This window comes from Colobus angolensis, unplaced genomic scaffold (assembly GCF_000951035.1).
Source record: "Colobus angolensis palliatus isolate OR3802 unplaced genomic scaffold, Cang.pa_1.0 Scaffold59, whole genome shotgun sequence".
In the NCBI taxonomy this organism is placed as follows: Eukaryota; Metazoa; Chordata; class Mammalia; order Primates; family Cercopithecidae; genus Colobus; species Colobus angolensis.
The window spans coordinates 7,124,636-7,147,241 of record NW_012119487.1 but is presented as its reverse complement, the minus strand read 5'-3'; the positions used below and the strand labels follow the sequence as shown (position 1 = coordinate 7,147,241).

Below are 22,606 nucleotides of genomic sequence, written 5' to 3'. Positions count from 1 at the left end.
TGAAACTTAGTTTGGCTGGATATGAAATTCTGGGTTGAAAATTCTTTTCTTTGAAAATGTTGAATATTGGCCCCCACTCTCTTCTGGCTTGTAGAGTTTCTGCTGAGCGATCTGCTGTTAGCCTGATGGGCTTCCCATTGTGGGTAACCTGACCTTTCTCTCTGACTGCCCTTAACATTTTTTCCTTCATTTCAACTTTGGTGAATCTGACAATTATGTGTCTTGGAGTTACTCTTCTTGAAGAGTATCTTTGTGGTATTCTCTGTATTTCCTGAATTTGAATGTTGGCCTGCCTTACTAGGTTAGAGAAGTTCTCCTGGATGATATCCTGCAGAGTGTTTTCCAAGCTGGTTCTATTTTCCCCATCACTTTCAGGCACACCAATCAGATGTAGATTTGGTCTTTTCACATAATCCCATATTTCTTGGAGGCTTTGTTCATTTCTTTTTACTCTTTTTTCTCTACACTTCTCTTCTCTATGCATTTCATTCATTTCATCTTCAGTCACTGATACTCTTTCTTCCAGTTGATTGAGTCGGTTACTGAAGCTTGTGCATTTGTCACGTAGTTCTTGTGTTATGGTTTTCACCTCTATCAGTTCTTTTAAGGTCTTCTCTCATTGATTATTATAGTTATCCATTCATCCATTCTTTTTTCAAGGTTTTTAATTTCTTTGCGCTGGTTATGTAGTTCCTCCTTTAGCTCTGAGAAGTTTGATCAACTGAAGGCTTCTTCTCTCAACTCGTCAAAGTCATTCTCCGTCCAGCTTTGTTCCATTGCTGGCAATGAGCTGTGTTCCTTTGGAGGGGGAAATGTGCTCTGATTTTTTGAATTTCCAGCTTTTCTGCACTGCTTTTTCCCCATCTTTGTGGTTTTATCTGCCTTTGGTCTTTGATGATGGTAACATACTGATAGGGTTTTGTTGTGGGTGTTCTTTCTGTTTGTTAGTTTTCCTTCTAAGTCAGGACCCTCAGCTGCAGGTCTGTTGGAGTTTGCTTGAGGTCCACTCCAGACCCTGTTTGCCTGGCTATCAGCAGTGGAGGCTGCAGAAGACAGAATATTGCTGAACAGCGAGTGTTGCTGTCTGACTCTTGCTCTGGAAGCTTCGTCTCAGGGGTGTACCCAGCCGTATGAGGTGTGAGGTGTTGGTCTCCACCTAGTGGGGGATGTCTCCCAGTTAGGCTACTCAGGGGTCAGGGACCCACTTGAGCAGGTAGACTGTCCATTCTCAGATCTCAGCCTCCATGCTGGGAGAACCACTGCTCTCTTCAAAGCTGTCAGACAGGGACATTTACATCTGCAGAGGTTTCTGCTGCTTTTTGTTTAGCTATGCCCTGGCCCCAGAGGTGGAGTCTACAGAGGCAGGCAGGCCTCCTTGAGCTGAGTTGGGCTCCACCCAATTCGAGCTTCCAGGTGGCTTTGTTTACCTACTTAAGCCTCAGCAATGGCGGGCGCCCCTCCCCCAGCCTCACTGCCCCTTTACAGTTAGATCTCAGACTGCTGTGCTGGAAATGAGGGAGGCTCCGTGGGGGTAGGACCCTCTGTGCCAGGTGTGGGATATAATCTCCTGGTGTGCCATTTGCTAAGACTCTTGGTAAAGCACAGTATTAGGGTGGGCGTTACCCGATTTTCCAGATGTTGTGAGTCTCAATTTCCTTTGGCTAGGAAAAGGAATTCCCTTCCCCCTTGCACTTCCCAGGTGAGGTGATGCCTCGCCACGCTTTGGCTCTTACTGGTCAGGCTGCACCCGCGGACCAGCACCGACTGTCTGACATGCCCCAGTGAGATGAACCCGGTACCTCAGTTGAAAATGCAGAAATCACATGTCTTCTGTGTCACTCACGCTGGGAGCTGGAGGCTGGAGCTGTTCCTATTCAGCCATCTTGGGCGCACCCCTCATCATCTGTGTTTACAAAATTGTTTGAATGGATGAACAAATGAGCTAATGCACACAGTACAATTTTTCTCATGTTGTCCTTTACAACACTATAGAGAAATAAACTGGCAAAACTCTTTAATTAAAATATCAACTAATATGAACCAAACAAGACTAACATCTTTTCTTATTTCTCAGTTCATTTGAGTGGTTGACTGAAACGCAATTAAGTCTCTTTGAGTATTTTGGTATGGTAACTAAGAAGCATTGGGTCAATGGTGGCCCATCTCTGAAAATAAGACATAGATCTGATGACCCCTGAAGGCTTAGGTGGCACATCTGGGAAAACTGTTTTGACAAAATGGGACTCAGAATATGAACTATGCCTGTAGGTCATAAAATTCAATCTATAGTGGCCAAGTTCAAGGTTTAGCTTAATATTAAAATATCCAACATTCCAAAATGGAAAAGCTAAGGCTAAGAGGCCACATTAATCAGTACTTACTGGGTCAGAAACATCCTGGGAATAGTCTCTTTCATGATGCAACTTAACTACATTCCTCAAATTCCAGCTTTCACACTTAATATGTCATCTAGCTGCTCCAAACATCACTTTCACAGCTCCAAAACCAATAGCTACACGCCTCAACCTTCCTTTACTGAGCACAGTTTAGGTCAGCTTAGATTTTCAGACAAGTCATTTCAATCAATAAGATGTCCTGATTCCCTAAGAAGGAGCACTTTTTCAATTTCCTATGGAGTTTACTTGGACTCCTTCTCCATATGCCATAGTTTACTCAAAAAATGGACCTAATCCAACAATCCCACTACTGGGTACCTTCCCAAAAAAGGGAAGTCATTATATGAAAAAGACACTTGCACACAGTTGTTTATAGCAGCACAATTTGCAACTGCAAAAATATGGAACCAGCCTAAATGCTGATCAGCCAATGAGCGGATAAAGAAAATGTGAGATATATATGTATATGCCATGGAATACTACTCAGCCATATAAAGGAATGAAATAACGGCATTCACAGCAACCTAGGTGGAGTTAGAGACCATTATTCTAAGTGAAGTAACTCAGGAATCAAAAACTAAATATCATAGCTAAGCTATGAGGACACAAAGACATAAAAATGATATAATGATATAATGGACTTTGGGGACTCGGGGGGTGAGAATTTAAAAACTACACACTGGGTACAGTGTACACTGCTCGTGTGATGGGTGCATCAAAACCTCAGAAATCACCACTAAAGAACTTGTCTGCTGCATCGCCACCACCACCACTCTGCCATGACAACCACTGCCTCCTGCCCTGTAGCCCCCACCACCCCCTGTGTCACTGCTGCCTTGGGACCAACTGTATGATCAGGCCATAATCTTCAGGGAGTAAATACATTCCTCAGTTCTGCGGTGTTCTTGGTCACACATTTATGGAGTTTCTGAAGGGCAGTGGAGATTACTGCCAGGCACAGTGCGATCTCTATGCAGACAAGTGAACTGTAGAAATTAATTACTACTCCACCAAGAAGCCCCTATAGGAGTGGTTATCCTGGACACAGAAGTGTTGAATTGAAATCCGCAGAGCATTTTACAAGAGTTCTGACCTGGATGGGGTAAATCTCAGTGCACTTCCTGTCTGTTTGTTGCCTCAGTATTACTGGATTGAAGAATTGCTGCTTCTTGTTAGGAGGTTCATTTCATTTATCATTACAACTTCACACTCAAAGCACTGAGAATTTCAAGTGGAATATGTTGAAGTAGACTTCAGTTTCTTTGCATCATTTCTGTATTCAATTTTTAAATTATTTCATAATCCTATTGAGTCTTCTTTAGCTAAATTAACACAGCTCGAATGAAACACCCAGCTCCTGTGGAAGTCACATACAAGAACATGAGATTTCCTATTACACACAATCCAAACAATGTGACCTTAAATAAATTTATAGAGGAACTTAAGAAGTATGGAGTTACCACAATCGTAAGAGTATGTGAAGCAACTTATGACACTATTCTTGTGGAGAAAGAAGGTACCTATGTTCTCGATTGGCCGTTTGGTGATGGTGCACCACCATCCAACCAGATAGTTGCTGATAGGTTAAATTTCATAAAAATTAAGTTTCATGAAGAACCTGGTTGTTGTATTGCTCTTCATTGCATTGCAGGCCTTGGGGAGCTCCAGTACTTGTTGCCCTAGCATTAATTGAAGGTGGAATGAAACATGAAGATCCAATACAATTCATAGGAAAAAAGTAGCGTGGAGCTTTTAAAGGCAAGCAACTTTTGTATTTGGAGAAGTATCATCCTAAAATGCATCTGTGCTTCAAAGATTCCAGTGGTCATATAAACAACTGTTGCATTCAATAAAACCGGGGTGCCTAATGCTCTTGGAAGTGGAACTTGAGATAGGACCTAATTTGTTACACACATTAGCCAACATGTCGGCTTAGTGAGTAGTCTAATGAAGCTTCCATAGGAGTATTGACAGGCAGTTTTACCAGGCCACAAGCTAGACAGATTTGGCAACCTCTGTGTTTGGGTTACAGTCAACCTGTTTGGACACCTGGCAAAAGATTCTTGCTGCCAGCATATAAAATGTGCTTGTCATTCGTACCAATTGACATTTCCCAAAATCAGGCAGTATTGAGTTATGACTTGTTTAAATCTATTTCCATGCCAGAATCTTATTGATACATAAGAAATTTAGGAAGATTAGGTGCCAAAATACCTAGCACTATACTTGTATATTTTTTGAACCATACAGAACTAAAATCTCAGGAACTATGAATACTTTAGACCTTATGTGGTTTATTCCTTCAACCATTTCAAACATTGAAAGTAGGGCCTACATGGTGATTTGTCTGCTCACTTTATGTTTACGTCTCCCATATTCATACCAGTAGACATCAGGTTTGCTTAGCCATTGATATTTTTTTAACCAAGCCTTACAATGATTATTTCATGTGTTTCTATAAATCTCACTTTGTGCTTTTATTCAAAAACTCCAGGCCAGGCATGGTGGCTCACGCCTGTAATCCCAGCACTTTGGGAGGTCAAGGCGGGTGGATCACGAGGTCAGGAGATTGAGACCATCCTGGCTAACACAGTGAAACCCCGTCTCTACTAAAAATACAAAAAATTAGCCGGGCATGGTGGCAGGCGCCTGTAGTCCCAGCTACTTGGGAGGCTGAGGCAGGAGAATGATGTGAAACCAGGAGGCAGAGCTTGCAGTGAGCCGAGATTGTGCCACTGCACTCCAGCCTGGGCAACAGAGCTAGATTTGGTCTAAAAAAAAAAAAAAAAAAACCTCCATTTTGAAAATCTACATTGTACAAAAGCACATGTCTTTAATGTCTTCAGACAAAAAAGCCTTACAGTTAATTTAATGTTTGCACTCTGAGGTGCAGCTTAACAGGGAGGGCCTGAGAAAAAAAATGAGAGGGAGCTATTAATAACTTTTAGCAAAATGTTGCCTTTGTCTTGTGTAGAACATGTAGAATATGCTCTTTAATTTAGTAAAATATTTTTAAAGGTAGAGATGCTTTGTTATTATAAACATAAACTTCCTGAAATTCTTGCAATTTTTTTCCATACTTATCAGAAGTTGTTTACCAACTTATATTTGTTTGAAAGTGTGATTTTCTTTCCTTCTCTTCCCAACCTTGCTTGCAAAAAAAGAAGTGGGTTTCTGCTCATGAATTGAGCAGACATCTAATATTTTATATGCCTTTTGAGCTGTGTAACTTAATATTTGGATACTTGATAATTTGTTTTATTATATAATTGATAAAATGGTGATATGTATTAATGTTAGTTCAACCATATATTTATACTGTCTGGGGATGTGTGGTTACTGTACAGTGGGAGAAATAATTTGTCAGTGTTTACCAGCTTGTAAAAATGTAGTGCGAGAGCTTAAACATCTAAATAAATAATAAAATGCAAAAATAAAAGAACTTGTCCATGTAACCAAAAACCACCTGTTCCCAAAAAAAGACTGAAATAAAATGAAATAATGGACCAAATCATTAAAACCCATACTTGAAACCCTGCTTAGTCACAATATGAAGTTTCTAGATATCTGAGAAGGCCCTTGCATAAAAATGACAGGGAGGAAATTAAGAAAGAAACATGATCTCAAGTGGTTTGCATAGTTCCTAGCCAACTTTTCAGGTTTTCATATGTAATAACTGCGAACATTTAACAGGCTTCAAGCAAGGATGACTTAACACCAGATCCTGCTACAAGACAGTACATGGCCCAATTAAGTTAGCTTCCATGTCTCTAGGAAAATGACTAAGTTAGACCTTCCAAGTGGCAATAGATGGGTCAATCTGATCTCCATTTGACACTTAGTAAAGGCTGGTAAACTAAGAAACAAGTTTAAATTGAAGAAAAGAAAGACAAAGTGCCTCCTTTCATTCCCCTCTTTCCCTTCACTATCCAACTGCTTTATCTCTCTTGCCCTCCCAGCTCCGCTTCTGGGTTGGGTTAGTAGCTTACTCATTCTTCAAAGCAGAATACTGCCTGCTGTAGAAAAAGGATATGGCTTTCTCAGCTCACTCATCGTTGGAGTTTTTCCTTATTTCCCAACCTCTCCTGTGACAACTGCAATGAAGCAGGGGCATATGGCTCTTTGTTCTTTTTAAGCTGGGACTTGCAGGCTGCTTTCCATGCCAACTGCAAAAAGAGATGCTATTTGGTCACCAAGCCTGCAGCCTCTTTGGGGGCCCCACTGTAGACAACACTGAATTAGCCCATTCAAATTTCCTGGAAGTCACATTACCCATTTGACAGGCAGTGTTCGGCTTTATTCTTATTCTGAACGTTTCTTCATACCCTCTTCACAAACCTGATCATGTTCCTTATTTTTTTTCTTCCCCAGCATCATCTACTTTATTAATGATTATTTTGTGTAAAACTAGATGAAAGAAACTATGATAAACCTATGGCCACACAGGCAAGGGAGTCTACTAAGACAGAAATCTATGATTTCAAACTTCTCCTTCTGAGCCTCAAAAGTATCTTTTGAGGCTATGGAGTGAAGTGGAAGCATGGAATGAATTGGAGAAACTGAGCCATAGACTTTGACATAGTGTCCTCTGCCTCTTGCCTAATACCTTGGGTAGCTGAGTATAGTGCAGTGGGGAAACAAACAAGAGTCAGATGACTTCTCTTTGGATTATCTAATCCAATAATCAATGGGCTCTGTAATTTGAGAGATGCCTTCTCATCCATAAATAAAATGAAATAGTTGAACTAGATGGTCCCTGAGGTCCAGCAATGAAGTTCTGTGACTCTGAATCTGAGTGGACTCATTATGTCTTTCAGAATTTACCTTGATTGCACCTCCTTAGAGGTTTGCAGCAACTGGTTCAGAATTGGTTTTTTTTCCACAATGACTTGGAAAGAAGGAAATGGAGTTAGACACATAAGTTTCTTTCACATTTCAGCGCTTGAAGATTGACCGGAAAGAGGCTGCTGTGAACAATCTCCACTTCCCTCAAGTTTCTACCCTGTCAGCCATCTTCTCACTCCCAAGAGACAACTGCCTTCTTCATCAAGAAGATCAAGGCTACCAGGAAAAACTTTTTCTAATCTCCGCCTGCATGCCAACAACTCATAAATCTGCATCCACCCTCCACTCCTTCCTTCCAGTCTCAGAGAAAGAGGTGTCCTTTCTTCAGTTTGTGTCTGCCACTAATGCTTGGATTTTGACCCCCTTCCTCCCCGACCTCCAGAAAAGGGCTACTCTCTTGATTCCTCTTCTTTAAAATTGTCCTGTAATACAATTATTTTAACCTTTCTAGAAAAGGACATTAAGGACACAAAGTGGCCTTTTTCTTGCACTTAGGAGCAGAACCAAAACTGATTCTTTAAGATGATACTGGATTTTTGCATAAAGATATTGTTCAGAGCATTGTTCATTATACTACATAGCTTCCTCTATAATTTCTGTCCAGTATGATTACCTATGGCAGTTGTTCTCTTGAGAAGCTGTTTGTTTTCATCTTGTAAATAGAGTAAACAATGTAACTTACCTACTTCCTTGTTTGTATTGATTCTGGGAAGCTCAGAACTAAAATGGTGGCCTCTCTCCAGCACTCTAACTCTAATACACGGGCAATCACTTTGTATACTGAATTTGCCACTGCCTCAGTTTTTTTTTTTTTTTTTTTTTTTTGAGGCAGGGTCTCACTCTGTCACCCAGGCTGGAGTGCAGAGGTGAAATCTCAGCTCACTGCAACCTCTGCCTCCCAGGTTCAGGCGATTCTCATGCCTCAGCCACCCAAGTAGCTAGAATTATAGGCGTGCACCACCACGCCCAGCTAATTTTTAGATTTTTAGTAGAGACAGGGTTCCACCATATTGGCCAGGCTGGTCTCAAACTCCTGGCCTCATGTGATCTGCCCACATTAGCCTCCCAAAATGCTTGGATTAAAGCCACGAGCCACCACACCTGGCCAGTCTTTTCTTATGTGTCCTCATTTTCCCCTTTTAAATTCATATTTCTTATATTAAATTCTTATATTACATGAACATATAAAATCCAACTTAAGTCCAACCTGAAAAAAAGTATGGTGTAACTAGCACCTAAACAGATGAATAGATACTTCTTTCAGAAACCTTTTATTTAGAAATATATATCAAAATATATAAGGATTTCTCTAGGTATGGAAATAAAATTCAGATGAGTTAATGAATGAATGGATGAATGAATAGGATAAATGAAAGAAAGTAAAACTAAGAAAGGCATTGGAATAAGCCTTAGAAAAAGATTCCGTAGATTTGAGTTTTATTATAATATTGGCCACAATAAAGTCTTGAAATACTATAAGCCACTCAAATTAATCTCATAAAGATTCTCTAATAGCTCCCCCAGAATGCTACAGATAGGAGAGGTTACTACTGCATAGGATATCTTCATTACATATCCTTATCAAAACTACCTGTGGCAGACTAGGCTACTAATGAAAGAAAAAAACGTGATTTTTATCAATTTGCTGACCAAGGATCAATGATCATGCAGAAAGGTACAGAAATGACAGAATTAGGAATGATGACTTTTTCCATTATATTAAAATCTATGGAAAAGGGCTAGAACAAACCATTGAACAGAATACTTACATATAATTACAAGCATGTAATAAAAGTATTATGTGCCACATTAAGTTAGTCTGATTAATTGTCATTTTAATATTGGACTGTGAATACCTCATAATGCTGCCCTATTTTCACTGTTAATGGTTAGGTCATTGAACAAATGAGTTATTATCATGGTTATTATCCTAAACCTTCTTATAGATGCCAGATGCCAATTCTCTGTGACATTATGTCCCCGTATAATATACTCCTGGTCTCCCTACCCATCTTTCTTTTCTTTTTTTTTTTTTTTTTTGAGACAGAGGCTTGCTCTGTCGCCTGGACTGGAGTGCAGTGGCCGGATCTCAGCTCACTGCAAGCTCCGCCTCCCAGGTTTACACCATTCTCCCAAGTAGCTGGGACTACAGGCGCCCGCCACCTCGCCCGGCTAGTTTTTTTTTTTTGTATTTTTTAGTAGAGACGGGGTTTCACCGTGTTAGCCAGGATGGTCTCAATCTCCTGACCTCGTGATCTGCCCATCTCGGCCTCCCAAAGTGCTGGGATTACAGGCTTGAGCCACCGCACCCGGCCTGGTCTCCCTACCCATCTTTCAAGAACCTGAAATCCCATTCCCTCCCAGATTGAGTCCTTCTAGTCAGAAAACACTCAACATAGAAATGATTCTTAGAATTATTTTGATGATGGTGTGCAGGGTTAATTTGGGGTTAACATGGAGGGATCCTAGAAGTAGAAAGACAAGTTGGTTAGTTATCATAAAAATTCAGACTTAGGGGGCTAAAGATAATTAAAGATAGCACTTGGCTTCATTCTACTCAATATTGCAATCATATGCATACATGCCTGTCTCTCTCACCTGAACTCTGAGGACAAGAATCATACCCCTAGTGTCTGCTACTGTGTCTAAATCGTAGTAGATATTCAATAAATGTTTATTATAAACTGAACGAGTAAATGAATAAATAGAATGAGATGCAAAAAAAGCCATTGTGACTCTTTTTAAAATTCTTTTCTATTGGCTCCTCAGCAAAGCAGAGGAAAGTGAAAACCTATATTAAAAAGAGAACAGGGCCATTTTACTATCTTAGTCATCACCACTCTTCCCCAGACCTTGGATGTGCTCCAGGTTGTTGATGTTCCTCATAAAACCTGCTGCCCAGAACTGTGCAGATTCCAGACAAAATCTGACCAGGACTGTGTCTAAGGGGAGCATCTCCTTCAGCAATCTATACTCTTTTCCCTTTTTAACAGAGCCCAAGATTGTTGGATATTTTTAATGGCCACATTACACTTTGACTTCACATGAAGCTTACAGCCACCCAACACCCATGATTATTTTCCCATTTAATGCTGCAAACATAGGTGTCCACCAGCTTGGTTTACACATTTTTTATATCCTAAACTCTAATTTCATTCCTATAAATCCTACCCCCCGACACACACACACACAACTTTGAAACATGAATTCAGCAGGCAACTCTGAGTACCTACTGGTACTGAGCACAATTAGGAGACATAGGCATTCCTAGAAATGGCTATGGAATAGGAGACATAGCCATTCCTGAAGAATAAATCTGCCTGAAAGCAGAGTACAGTAGAGAGAACATGCTCATTGTACTCAGCTTTATGTTTTCACACTCAAATAGGAAAAAGGCCTCTGAGGGGAGATAGGGCACAGATTCCCTATGGGGCAGGGTGATTCATGTCTCATGCTTTCTGCCTCATGATGAATCCTTATTACTATATAAGGTATGATCCTGCCCTTGTAAAATTCCATGCTGAGATAAATATCTTTTTCACATCTCCTCTTCAATCACCTTAACGTCTTCTTGAGAATATCCATCATCTCATCAAATCCACCACTGAATCCAATGCAGTGTCTCACCAAACACTTTCACTTATGAAGTATCTTTAAGTCACAAGGCACTTTCAGCAAGCATTATCTCATGTGAATTTCACAATATCCCTCTGAGGTAGACAGGGCAGTTAGCCACTTCTTCACACATCCTCCACAGATCCCACTCTACCACAGATGGCCCTCTGTAGCCCAAGTCCTGGAAGCTTCACAGCTCATTGAGAATGGCCTAATGAGCTCTATGTCTCCTGTCTTCTCCAACCACTCTCTGCCTAACTCATTCAGTTCAGGCACGCTAGCTCCTTCCTGTTCCTTCTGCCTGGAATAAGTCTAGATTCCATGTGGCTCACTACCTTGCTTCCTTCAGATATATGCTTAAACATCGTCATTTCAGTAAGATTTTCTACAGACACCCTTCACCCTGCTTCCACAGCAAGCACTCTCTGTTTTCATTATTTCTGCTGAATTTCTTTCTGTGGCACTTACCACTGTCTGGCCTATGATGGACACACTTGTTTATTCATTGCCATTCTTATAGTTCACAGATTGTAAGCTCCATAAGAGAAGAAAAATGTATTTTCATTGCAGTATACCACACTGCACTACAAAACCGAAAACAGTGTCTGGCCTAGAACAGGTACTCAATGAACATTTGTTGAATATGAATGAATGAATATGAATAAGCAAATAATTAAATTATGTGACTACACTGGAGCAAAAACTATAATCTAATTCTTCTCCTTTCTAGTTCCCTAGTTCTTTCCACAGTGCAAAAATAATTTTCCTAACCATTTCTGACCTACTACCCTTTTCTATCTAGATTACTATAGGAACTTACTAACACATCTTCCTGCCTCTAGGCTCGCTGGTCCATAACACTGATTCTGGATACCACCTCCAGATTAGTTTTCTGAATAATTAGTCAAACATTCAATATTTAATGGCTTAAGACTTCCATTTCTAGTATAAAGAGTTTAGAATCCCTGATCATACCTCCACTGAAAACAACTAAAACCTGAGAATATACAAAAATAAATTTTAAATGCATTGTAAAGTTGGAAAGAAATTAAAGGATATCTTCAGACTCCACATACAAAGTAAAAACAGGAATCTAGAAAATAAACATTTTCTGAAGCCACTGACTTGTCTGAGGGCTCTCTCTATTCCTAATGCCCAGGAACTTCTTTGACAGCCTTTTGAGAATCTTGGATAAAAAAGGGCCTATCAAGGTAGGGTGTTTGATAAGACAGCCTCACATAAAGCCAGAATTCCTAAGGACTGCACTGTCCATAAAACAGGGTACCAAAAATATTAAAAATTAAAAAGCCCGCTTTATCAAGAGGTACAGCAAGAAAACCCGTATTCCTTGGCCTTGACTCAAAATATAGGGGGAAAATCTTCCCTGACAATTATAGCTATGAGCCAAATATCACAGATTTGCACCTCAAATTCATAAGATGGTATGGTCTAAAAAATTATGCCGATAATATATTTTAAAGTGGTTTTATGTTGGTAGTGCCCTAGGCAATCGCCAGAAGTAATACAGCATATATTTAACTCAGGTTGGAAAGAAATTGAACAGATAAAGTTTTAAGGAACATGGACTCACAATCAAAAATCACACATGAAGAAACAAAACACTGTGAGGAAGAGTAAGCAGCAATAACAAATAACAGAATCAGACTAGCTGATGTAAAATATTTTTAAATGCTTACTGTTTTCAATTAAATTTTTTCTTTTGAAATAAACTGTAGATTCGCATTGTAAGAAATACTACAGAGTAGCTTTGTATACATTTTACCTGGTTTCCTTCAATGATGATATCTTGAAAAACTATAATACAATACCACAACCAGGATACTGACATTGATCCAATCCATCAATCTTGTTCAGATATCTCCAGTGTCACTCATACTTGTTTGTGGGTGTTTTTATTACTTATGCAAGTTCACGTATCCACCACTTTAACATGCTTTTAAAAATAAAAAAAGCATATCCAAAGGATGAATTAATAACAAAAATAAATAAAAAATGGCTAGGCAGATGCAACAAAGAACTAAATATAACTTATGGAGATTAAAAGTACACTAATAAAAATTAACAGTTTATTGGTGGGTTGTAAAAGCTGGTTAGCCAAACCTAAAGAAAGAGTCAGCTGGGCAAATACAAAAACAGCTATTCAAATGCAGCACAGGACAGCAGAGACATGGAAAAACTGAAGAGATAATAGAGCACACGGAGGACAGAGGGAGAGGTATACATTTAATAGAAAGTCCAACCAACCTAAGTGTCCATCAGTGGATGACTGGGTAAAGAACCTGTATATATACACGATGGAATAATATTCAGCCACAAAAAGGAAAGAAATCTGCCATTTGCAGTAACATGAATGAAACTGAAGGTCACATATTAAGTGAACTAACTCAGGCACAGAAAGTCAAATGTTGCATGCTCTCACTCATATGTGGGAGCTAAAAAAGTTGACCTCACAAAGGTAGAGAGTAGAATGATAGATGCTAGAGGCTAGGAAGTGTGGGTGGGTGGAAACAGATATGAAGAGAGGTAGGTTAGGTACAAACATACAATTAGATAAAAGCTATAAGTTCCACTGTTCAACAGCAGAGCAGAGTGACTACAGTTAACGGTAATGCATTGTATATTTTAAGGCAGCTGGGAGAGAGGAACACATAGAAATGATAAACTCAAAGTGATGATACCTCAAAAACCCTGACTGAATCATTACACATTGTATACATGTAACAAAATATCACATGCACTCAGTCAATACATAAAATGTCATGTATCAATAAAAATAAATACAAAAATAAGAAGAAGAAAAAGAAAACACATATATCTGTTAAAACAGACACGTATATATCCATATATCATTTACGGTTCCTAACTGCTTATGGATCAAATCCCTCAGCCCAAAATCTAGGGACTGTTGTCCCGTATAACTCTTCCAGTTTTCTTCCTCACTTTTCTCTAAGAAAATTTTCCTCCTTTCAAGCTGTTCTTTTTAGAGTGGCCTTAACATGTTTGCACATCTGTACTTTGGTTCATGTAATTGACCTTTCTTCTGCTCTCTACTGTACATATTTTAAGAAACTCAGCCAGGCACAGTGGCTCATGCCTGTAATCCCAGCACTTTGGGAGGCTAAGGCGGGCAGATCACAAAGTCAGAAGTTCAACACAAGCCTGGCCAATATGGTGAAACCACATCTCTACTAAGAACACAAAAATTAGCCCGTCATGGTGTCACACACCTGTAGTCCCAGCTACCTGGGAGGCTGAGGCAGAAGAACCACTTGAACCTGGTAGGCGGAGGTTGCAGTGAGCTGAGATAGCACTCCAGCCTGGGTGACAGAGCAAGACTCCATCAGAAAGAAAGAGAAAGAAAAGAAAGAAAGAAAAGAAAGAAAGAAGAAAGAAAGAAAGAAAGAAAGAAAGAAAGAAAGAAAGAAAGAAAGAAAGAAAGAAAGAAAGAAAGAAAGAAAGAGAGAAAGGAAGGAAAGAAGGAAGGAAGGAAGGAAGGAAGGAAGGAAGGAAGGAAGGAAGGAAGGAAGGCTCTTCTATAAAGTATTTCATAATCCCTAAGCCCATAGTAGTTATCCTTTCCTTCCCCTCATTCTTCAAGAATGTATTCTCTGAAATAATCATTACATAATTAAAATCAACAAATATTTAGTTTTTATCCACTATAAACTAAACATTTTGCTGGTGTGTAAGACTTATACTTAACAAACAATATAGAATGGCAGTTGGAAAAACAGGCTCTGAAGTCAGAGTTTAACTTCTGCCTGCTACTGCATAATAATAGTTATTTGACTATCTAAATTTAAGTATAAAATACATATAATCAAAATATTTACTTTTTGGAGCTATGATGAGCATTAAATAAAATAATCCATGCAAAATGTTTTGTTTTATTGGTATTTTATATATATATGTGTATATATATTTATATATATATAATATTATATATAATTTTACTATGAACCAGGTACTTTACTTGGATATCCTAGCATATTAGGGTTTGAAATCTAAACTGCAATTCCAAGACTAAAATTAGCATTAAAATTCAGCGGGAGTTACATTACCAAGAATATCAGGGTCTAAGGTCTAAAGAAAAGCACATTATCAGAAATTAAACATGCTAAAAGTTTCATCCTCGAGAAGTAAAGATGAAAAACCAGCTCATTCGGCCGGGCGCAGTGGCTCACGCCTGTAATCCTAGCACTTTGGGAGGCCGAGGTGGGTGGATCACGAGATCAGGAGATCGAGACCATCCTGGCTAACATGGTGAAAGCCCGTCTCTACTAAAAATACAAAAAATTAGCCAGGCGTGGTGGCGGGCACCTGTAGTCCCAGCTACTCAGGAGGCTGAGGCAGGAGAATGGCATGAACCCAGGAGGTGGAGCTTGCAGTGAGCCGAGATTGCCACACTGCACTACAGCCTGGGCAACAGAGCGAGACTCCGTCTCAAAAAAAAAAAAAAAAAAAAAAGAGCTCATTCTACTCCAAGCAGAGTCGACATCAGCTGAGAGAGGGTTGCGGACCTGGAACCCTGAGGAGCCCTCCAGCCATCCTGCTCTTTTGGCCACAGTTTCTTAAACCCAAGGCTGGCCAGAAACCTATGACTTCTGAACTAACATGTAAAGATGAGTTAGGCCAGTTGACATTGACTATCTTCAGAATTTGAACCAAGGTACTGTGAGAAACTGTGGCAACTAGCAATAGGATAAAAATCTGAAGGGAAAAATTCTATGAGATAAATTACGAGCCAGAGCAAGCTGAAGCAATGGTTTAAACTAAAGCTATAAGGGAGCAAAAACTATGAGTAATCTAGCAGATTGCTAATGAGACATGAATGGTGCGAATTAACTAAGACGTAGAGAAATATGTAGGCTTTGAGAGAGATGGAGCTCCTGACTGCCACAGTCTCTGCAACTCTCTAGCTCCACTTCCAGCCCATATGTAATTTTACAATAAATCCATTTTCTGCAGTTAACATGAGTAGGTCTGTTCCTTACAATTGCAAAATCCTAACTAAAATGCTTGATAAGGATCTTGCCTAATCTGTAACATCATGTCCAAGAGATCTTGTATTCCTTTTTTGGAGTCTGGTCTTTCTCTCATTCACTGGCTCCCTAGGTAAAGAGGATTCATGTTATAAATACTTCCTGGCTATTGTAGCTATTATTATGCTCATCAAAATTTATTCCATGTTTCAGATTTTTGGAGCCTCCTGGGGGCCCAGCTACTCAAATAACAAGTTAATGAAGAAAATGGCTTAAAGCCATTCCCTCCTTAGCTAACATGTTCACGCTTCCATGAGTATTGTCAGTTATTTTACTCACTAGATCTAAATGGGGCAGTGCTACCACAGTGATGAGACCAGTAGAGAAGTTGACTAGAGTGTAGTTTCTGAATACACTTCTTTTCCCATACATAGTAGTATACTCTGCCTACAGATTTTTACCCTCCTAAAACCCTTGTGCTACATTGTCATTTCCCCATGTCATTGGTTTTCCATCTACATATAGATATATATTTATATATGTACACTAATTCATTTTTAAAATATCAAATGTGTTCCAAGAACTATGAACAAAGAAACTAAAGTCTTGTGCAAGAGATAGACAGGAATGGGAAGTTACAGTATGGTATAATAAATATGTATTTAAGGAGGGGTTGGCCATTTTTTTCATAAAGGGCCAGATAGTAAATATTTTAGGCTTTGTGGGCCACGTGGTCTTTGTTTTAACTGCACAACTCTGCCACATGAAAGCAGCCATAGACAATATGTAAACAAGTGAGTGTAACTGTATTCCAAAATAATTTTTTTTACAAAAACACGTGATAAGCCAGATTTGTTCCATGGTCCATAGTTTGCCAACCACTGTACTAGAGTAAGAACATTCCTTTCTTTAACAATTATTTATTGAATACTTAGTCCGTTCCTTTTGCTGTTGTAGGTGTTAGAGTATAATAGTCAGCCAAACATATACAAACCCCTTCCCTGGTAGAATTTACATTCTAGTGGAGAAAATGAATATTAAGCAAAATAAACAAAATAGCATATTTGTGATAAATTCTAAAAAGAAAAATAAAGCAGGGGAAGAATTCATAAAGAGCCAAGACAGTGTGCACAATTTTACGTGAGGTCTCCAGGGAAGGCCTCACCTAGAAAACAACTTTGAAAAAAGACCAGAAGAAAGTGGGAAAGTTAGCCATGTAGAAATCTGGAGGAAGAATATTCCAGAAAAGTGAAAAGCTACTGAAAAGGTCACACAGTAGGAGTATGTCTGGCAAGTCAGAAGGCCAGTGTGGCTGGAGTGCTAAAATAAGGAGCATGGTAAGAGGTGAGGCCACAGAAATGACTGATGCTATATGACCCTATAGATCAGTCATGCTGTTGGCTTTGACTCTGAATAAGCTGGTAAACTGCTGGAGAATTAGGGGGAGAGGAATGACTTGATCTGAGTTATACCGTGATAGGATTACTCTGACTGTTGTGCTAAAAATAGACTCGACGCAACAGTGCAAGGGCAAAAGCGGGATACCAGTTAAAAGACTATTGCAATAATCCAGGTGAGCAAAGATGGGGACCTGGATTACGGTGGTGGCTATAGGGGGATGAGAAGTGATACAAATGAGGTAGCTAATTTGTATTTGAGGACAACAGAATGCTCCAAGAAGGAGGAAGGGATATCCTAGCTGAGACTTGAAGGATAAGTAGTAGTTGTTTAAGTGTTTGGCTCTGGAAATCAGATCCACAACCATTGGACAGTGTTCTGGGTAGGAAGTGAGAGAAACCTTGGAGTTGAAATTAATAATAGATCAGGAGCTTCCTCTAGAGGCTAGTGCTCTGACGGAACCTCAGAAAAACCCCTGACGGCCACGCTAACTACACGTGCCACCCGCTACGCACTCTACAACTCTGACATCAAGGGAATGAGGGCCTCGTTAGGGGAAGACCTACCAACAAGATTTCATTTATAACCAGTCACTGAAGTCATTACAAATAAGAGTCCAAGAAAATGAAAAAAGAAAGAAAATGTGTAAGCGTGCAGCTGTCTTTCAAACTCTTAGGCTTAAATTCTAGGAAGGAACCTCTAAGTGAAATCATCTGAGACAGACTGGTATCTGGCCAAGGCACCAGGGCTAGCACCCCAACTCCTAGGAAAAAGCCGAAGTGTTCTGAATAACTGAGTGTAGTTGGAGACTGGGGTCTCTCCTGAAAAATTTCTAAGAGGAAATATTTTTAACCCAGACAGACTACACGGCTCACTCACCAGTCTGTCTATTTGGCTAGGAAATAAACTATGAAAAGGAGAAAAACATCCACCCTGCCCCAACCCCCCACTCACCTGAGGAGGAAAGTCCACTAAGTCAGGTGAACAGAAAAACTGGGGATTTCATTTGTTCCATAATACGGTGCCTATTGGAACTGTGGAGAAACTGGCTTGTAGTAAATAAGAGACATTTCTATTTGTAGGTAAACTTACTGTGCTTATCTACGGAACCTCCTCTTATTTCTTTCCTTCTATTCCCGTTGCCAGTTGACGTGACCATGAGAAGGTGACACTCGCTCTAGAGTTCACACTGCCTGCGAATTTTGAAGTGAGGGAACTAGCAGGTTTTTGCTGTTTAGTTTTAAAATTTCTCCTCCATTTCTTTTCTTCCTGCCCTCTTCTACCCCTTATGCTTATTTTCCCTGCGTGTGTTTTTTTTGGCTTCAGGGACCTTTGAGTCTCAACTTCAAAAGAAACCTATAATGAAGCCTGGCTGATGTTTAACAGACCAGCCACTGCAAGAGCCCAGCCTGACCATGCCTTTGGCTCAACAGCCTCCGAGTGGGAATGAGCAAAGCATAGCTAATCCAAGGCATCCAGGTCTGTGCAGCACCAACTTCTCCACCTGTTCCCTTTGATGCCATGTGCCTCTGCCTTCCTATCCCAAGACACACCCTTTCTAGTGTATACCTGCAGACACCACTCTCTGCCATATCCCCCAGAACAATTCCCAGCCACCCTCTTGAGGACCTCTTTAGAGGGAAGTATGCCATGGGCAAGTATTGCTATGTATAAGAGTCCTCTGCCCTTGAATTCCCCAGTGAAACCTCAGGGAATGAGGCAAAGAAGAGACAATGAGTTGCTAACATATAGAGATGTTAGCCCATCACAGGCTTCAGAAACAAATATACAGAAAACAAATATACAGTATCCCCATTGTCTGCTTCAGAGCATGGTCAGACACTAAATGATTGATCCTTGTTCAACTATTTGTTTTTATTTTGAGACTTTTCTTCACATTATAGCAATATTATGAGATCTGAGATATAGAAACCAAAAAAGAGAGACAAGCAGAGTTCCAGATTTAGTGAAATACTTGCTCAACTCTATTGTGAAAAGGAGAGAAAGCATGGGATGGAAAGTAGGTGCAGCAGCAAAGAACTGTAACTCTGAGACATAATTTTAGGGAGAAATGTGTCAGAAACAACTAATAACCAAAAAGAAGTTGAAGCCTGCAAAGGTCAGGGAAGATAGGTTCCCCTGAGGGTACAGAAATTCCTTTGGGCTCGGCTCCCTAGTATGCACCATAGGGAATAGACAATGACATTTGTGATTTTACTGAAGTGGACACTCAACACCCTTCCTTCCCTTAATTCTTGCAGATCATCTCTCAGGGCAGCTACTATGTAGAAATAGACATCTGGCTTATGTAGCCCTGCCTAGTTCCAAGTTCCTTTATCTTGGTAAGTCTGTTCAACTGGCTGGGTAATGTATCTATAATTCATGTCTCCTCCTGACCAGTCCAGAGCCTGATAAGTACTCTCCCTTTGATAGGCCCATCTGGGTTACAGATGTTTGATGCTGAATTCATCAGGCTTTCTCTCCTCTCAGAGCATTTGGGAGAGGAACTACTTTGGGCTAGATTTGTGGTTTCTTGCTGGGGTTGCTGGGAATGCATCTTGGTTTGTTTTGTGTTGCCATAGCAGAATACATGAGAATGGGTAATTTATGAAAAAGACAGATTAATTTCCTACAGTTCTGGAGGCTGTAAAGTCCAAGGTTGAGGGGCCTGCATCTAGTGAAGGTCCTTTTGCTTCATCATCCCATGGCAGAAGACAGAAGTGCAAGAAAGCAGGCACGAGAGAGGGGTAGCAAACTCATCCTTTTATCAGAAACTCACTCCTGTGATAACAGCATGAATCCATTAATGAGGGCAGAGCTCTCATGACATAACCATCTCTTAACATTTTCACCTCTCAACACTGTTGCTTTAGGGATTAAATTTCTTTTTTTTTTTTAATTTATTATACTTTAAGTTCCAGGGTACATGTGCACAACGTGCAGATTTGTTACATATGTATACATGTGCTATGTTGGTGTGCTGCACCCATTAACTGGTCATTTACATTAGGTACATCTCCTAATACTATCCCACCCGCCTCCACCCCATGACAGGCCCTGGTGTGTGATGTTCCCCTTCCTGTGTCCAAGTGTTCTCATTGTTCAGTTCCCACCTATGAGTGAGAACATGCGGTGTTTGGTTTTCTGTCCTTGTGATAGTTTGCTCAGAATGATGGTTTCCAGCTTCATCCATGTCCCTACAAAGGACAAGAACTCATCTTTTTATGGCTGCATAGTATTCCATGGTATATATGTGCCACATTTTCTTAACTTTGGGAGATACATTGGAACCACAGCAGGAAGACTGAACAGGATTTGGGAAGTGAGGAGAGTTGTTCATACATCAATCCTTGCACTCAAATGTTAGTGATCTATTTGTAGGTCTGTCCCCCACTTTCTACTACTCTCCCCCGACCCTAAACTGTGAGCTTCTGGTGCTTCCACTGTGAGTGGAAAGACTCTGTGCCTGGAGCACTCTGCTTAATATATGCCTGGCGAAGCATTTGTCAAAATTGAGTCCCTTCAGAGTAACAGTATAATGGAATTGTGAGCTTGAGCTCTGTGATTTAACTGTAATAATAGGCAGGCTCTACAAAGGTAATCTAGTTCAGAGGCTAACTCCACCAAGTCACAGGACCTTATGGAAACCCAAAGATCTGTATCTCTATGAATCAAAAGTCCTTTCAAACAATCTAAGCCATGGCAAAGAAAAGCCATTCCCCATGTTCTGCTTTTAATGCCTCAGCCTGGACTTAAACCCAGAGAATTTAGATAAAATTGCTGACCTTCTCCTCTAAATTGTTAGCCCTTACCATTTCCATAGTCTTTACATGTGTCCCTCTGCCATGCCTGGCACATCATAGAAGCTTGAAAAATAATGATTTTTCAAAATATTGCGCTTGCCAAGAGTCATAAAAAATTAATATTTTTATAATAAAAATTCAGCACAAAAAATAGGATAGGGAAGGCAGAAAAGACCTACACATGAAATAAGTATAAGAGAGCTGAGAAGAAAGAAAATCTCTCTCCTCCACTATGTTTCCGCCTTCAAATTTCTTTTTTCAAAAGAGTAAATTCATAGGTAATTATTCTTTCTCCGATCATCATAGGTAGAGATTTAAAAGTGTGGTTTCTACTGTGAATAAGCATTAGACATTTAAGGAAAATCATCAGCATAAAGGATAGCCATTAATCTAAAATATAATAAAAAAGAAAAACTGACTTCAGAGGTATCAGTATAACACACACAAGAGAATTTCCAAATGAATCACATTTTTATCTTTGAAAATGTTTGTCTTAAAATTTTTTTAAGATTATATTAAAAATAGTCAAAGAATAAGAAGGTGTTAAAAGTATGATTGTTAAAATATAAAAGTAAATAAAAGCATTGAAAGGCTCAAAGAAATCTCAAAAAAAAAAAAAGAAAAAGTAGAACAAACTAACAGAGAATGTAGGAGAGAAGAGAGACAAAGAGTGAGTTCAGCAGATTCATCCCCAGGAGTATCAGGGGTAACAAAGAGAATAGAGAAAACTGAATGAAGAAATATCAAAGTAACAATTTAAGAGATTTTTCCAGAGACAAGGGGCATAAGTGTCCAAACTGAACAGTGTTCAACAAAAGAACAATAAAAGTCAACCCCTAAAAAATAATCCTACAAATTCCTAGAGTAACAAGGCTAAGGATAAGATTCTAAAAGAATATATAAATATATATGTGTGTGTATATATATACTCACACACCTATAAAAGTACACACAATTATCAGAACAGAAGCTAGAAGTAATTAATGAACTTCTTCGTAAGTTTGAGATAAACTGTTTTTCAATTCAAAATTTTATACCAAGTCAAACTATCAGTTTTGTATGAAGGTAGAACAAAAACATTCTGAGAAGTGCATTTTCAGAAAAGATTACCTAAAACATCTTTTCTTACAAATTTACTTGAGGATGCTTTCCAGTAAAATAAGGTAGTAAATTAAGAGATATTCATGTAATTCAGGACACAGTGGCTCTATCCCCCAAAAAAACGCATTGAAGAGAAGTCCCAGGATGACAACTGTGCAGCAGACCTAAAGATAACTGGCCAAGATTGGAAGGAGAGAATAGAACTAATTAGAAGGGAGAGCTCTAGAGGAGTGTAAAAAACATTTTTTGAAAGGTGAAGAAGAAGAGTTTTACTTAGTGTTAGAACAGTTCAGAGAGGGGAACATTTTTATAAATTTATTCTACAAATTAGCCAGTAAAATAAAGCCTTTGAAAGTAATCAAGAATATCAAGAAAGAATAAAAGAAGGAAGGAAAGAAGGAAGGAAGGAAGGAAGGAAGGAAGGAAGGAAGGAAGGAAGGAAGGA

The 22,606-nt window shown here is 39.4% G+C and overlaps 1 protein-coding gene and 1 pseudogene across 3 annotated transcripts in view; one reads left to right on the top strand and one right to left on the bottom strand.

Annotated features, from left to right (window-relative positions):
• The window catches only part of PAPPA2 (pappalysin 2), a 417,104-nt gene that overhangs the window by 250,737 nt on the left and 143,761 nt on the right, over positions 1–22,606 (bottom strand). The window lies entirely within an intron of this gene.
• Positions 3,738–4,872, top strand: LOC105526387 (annotated as a pseudogene).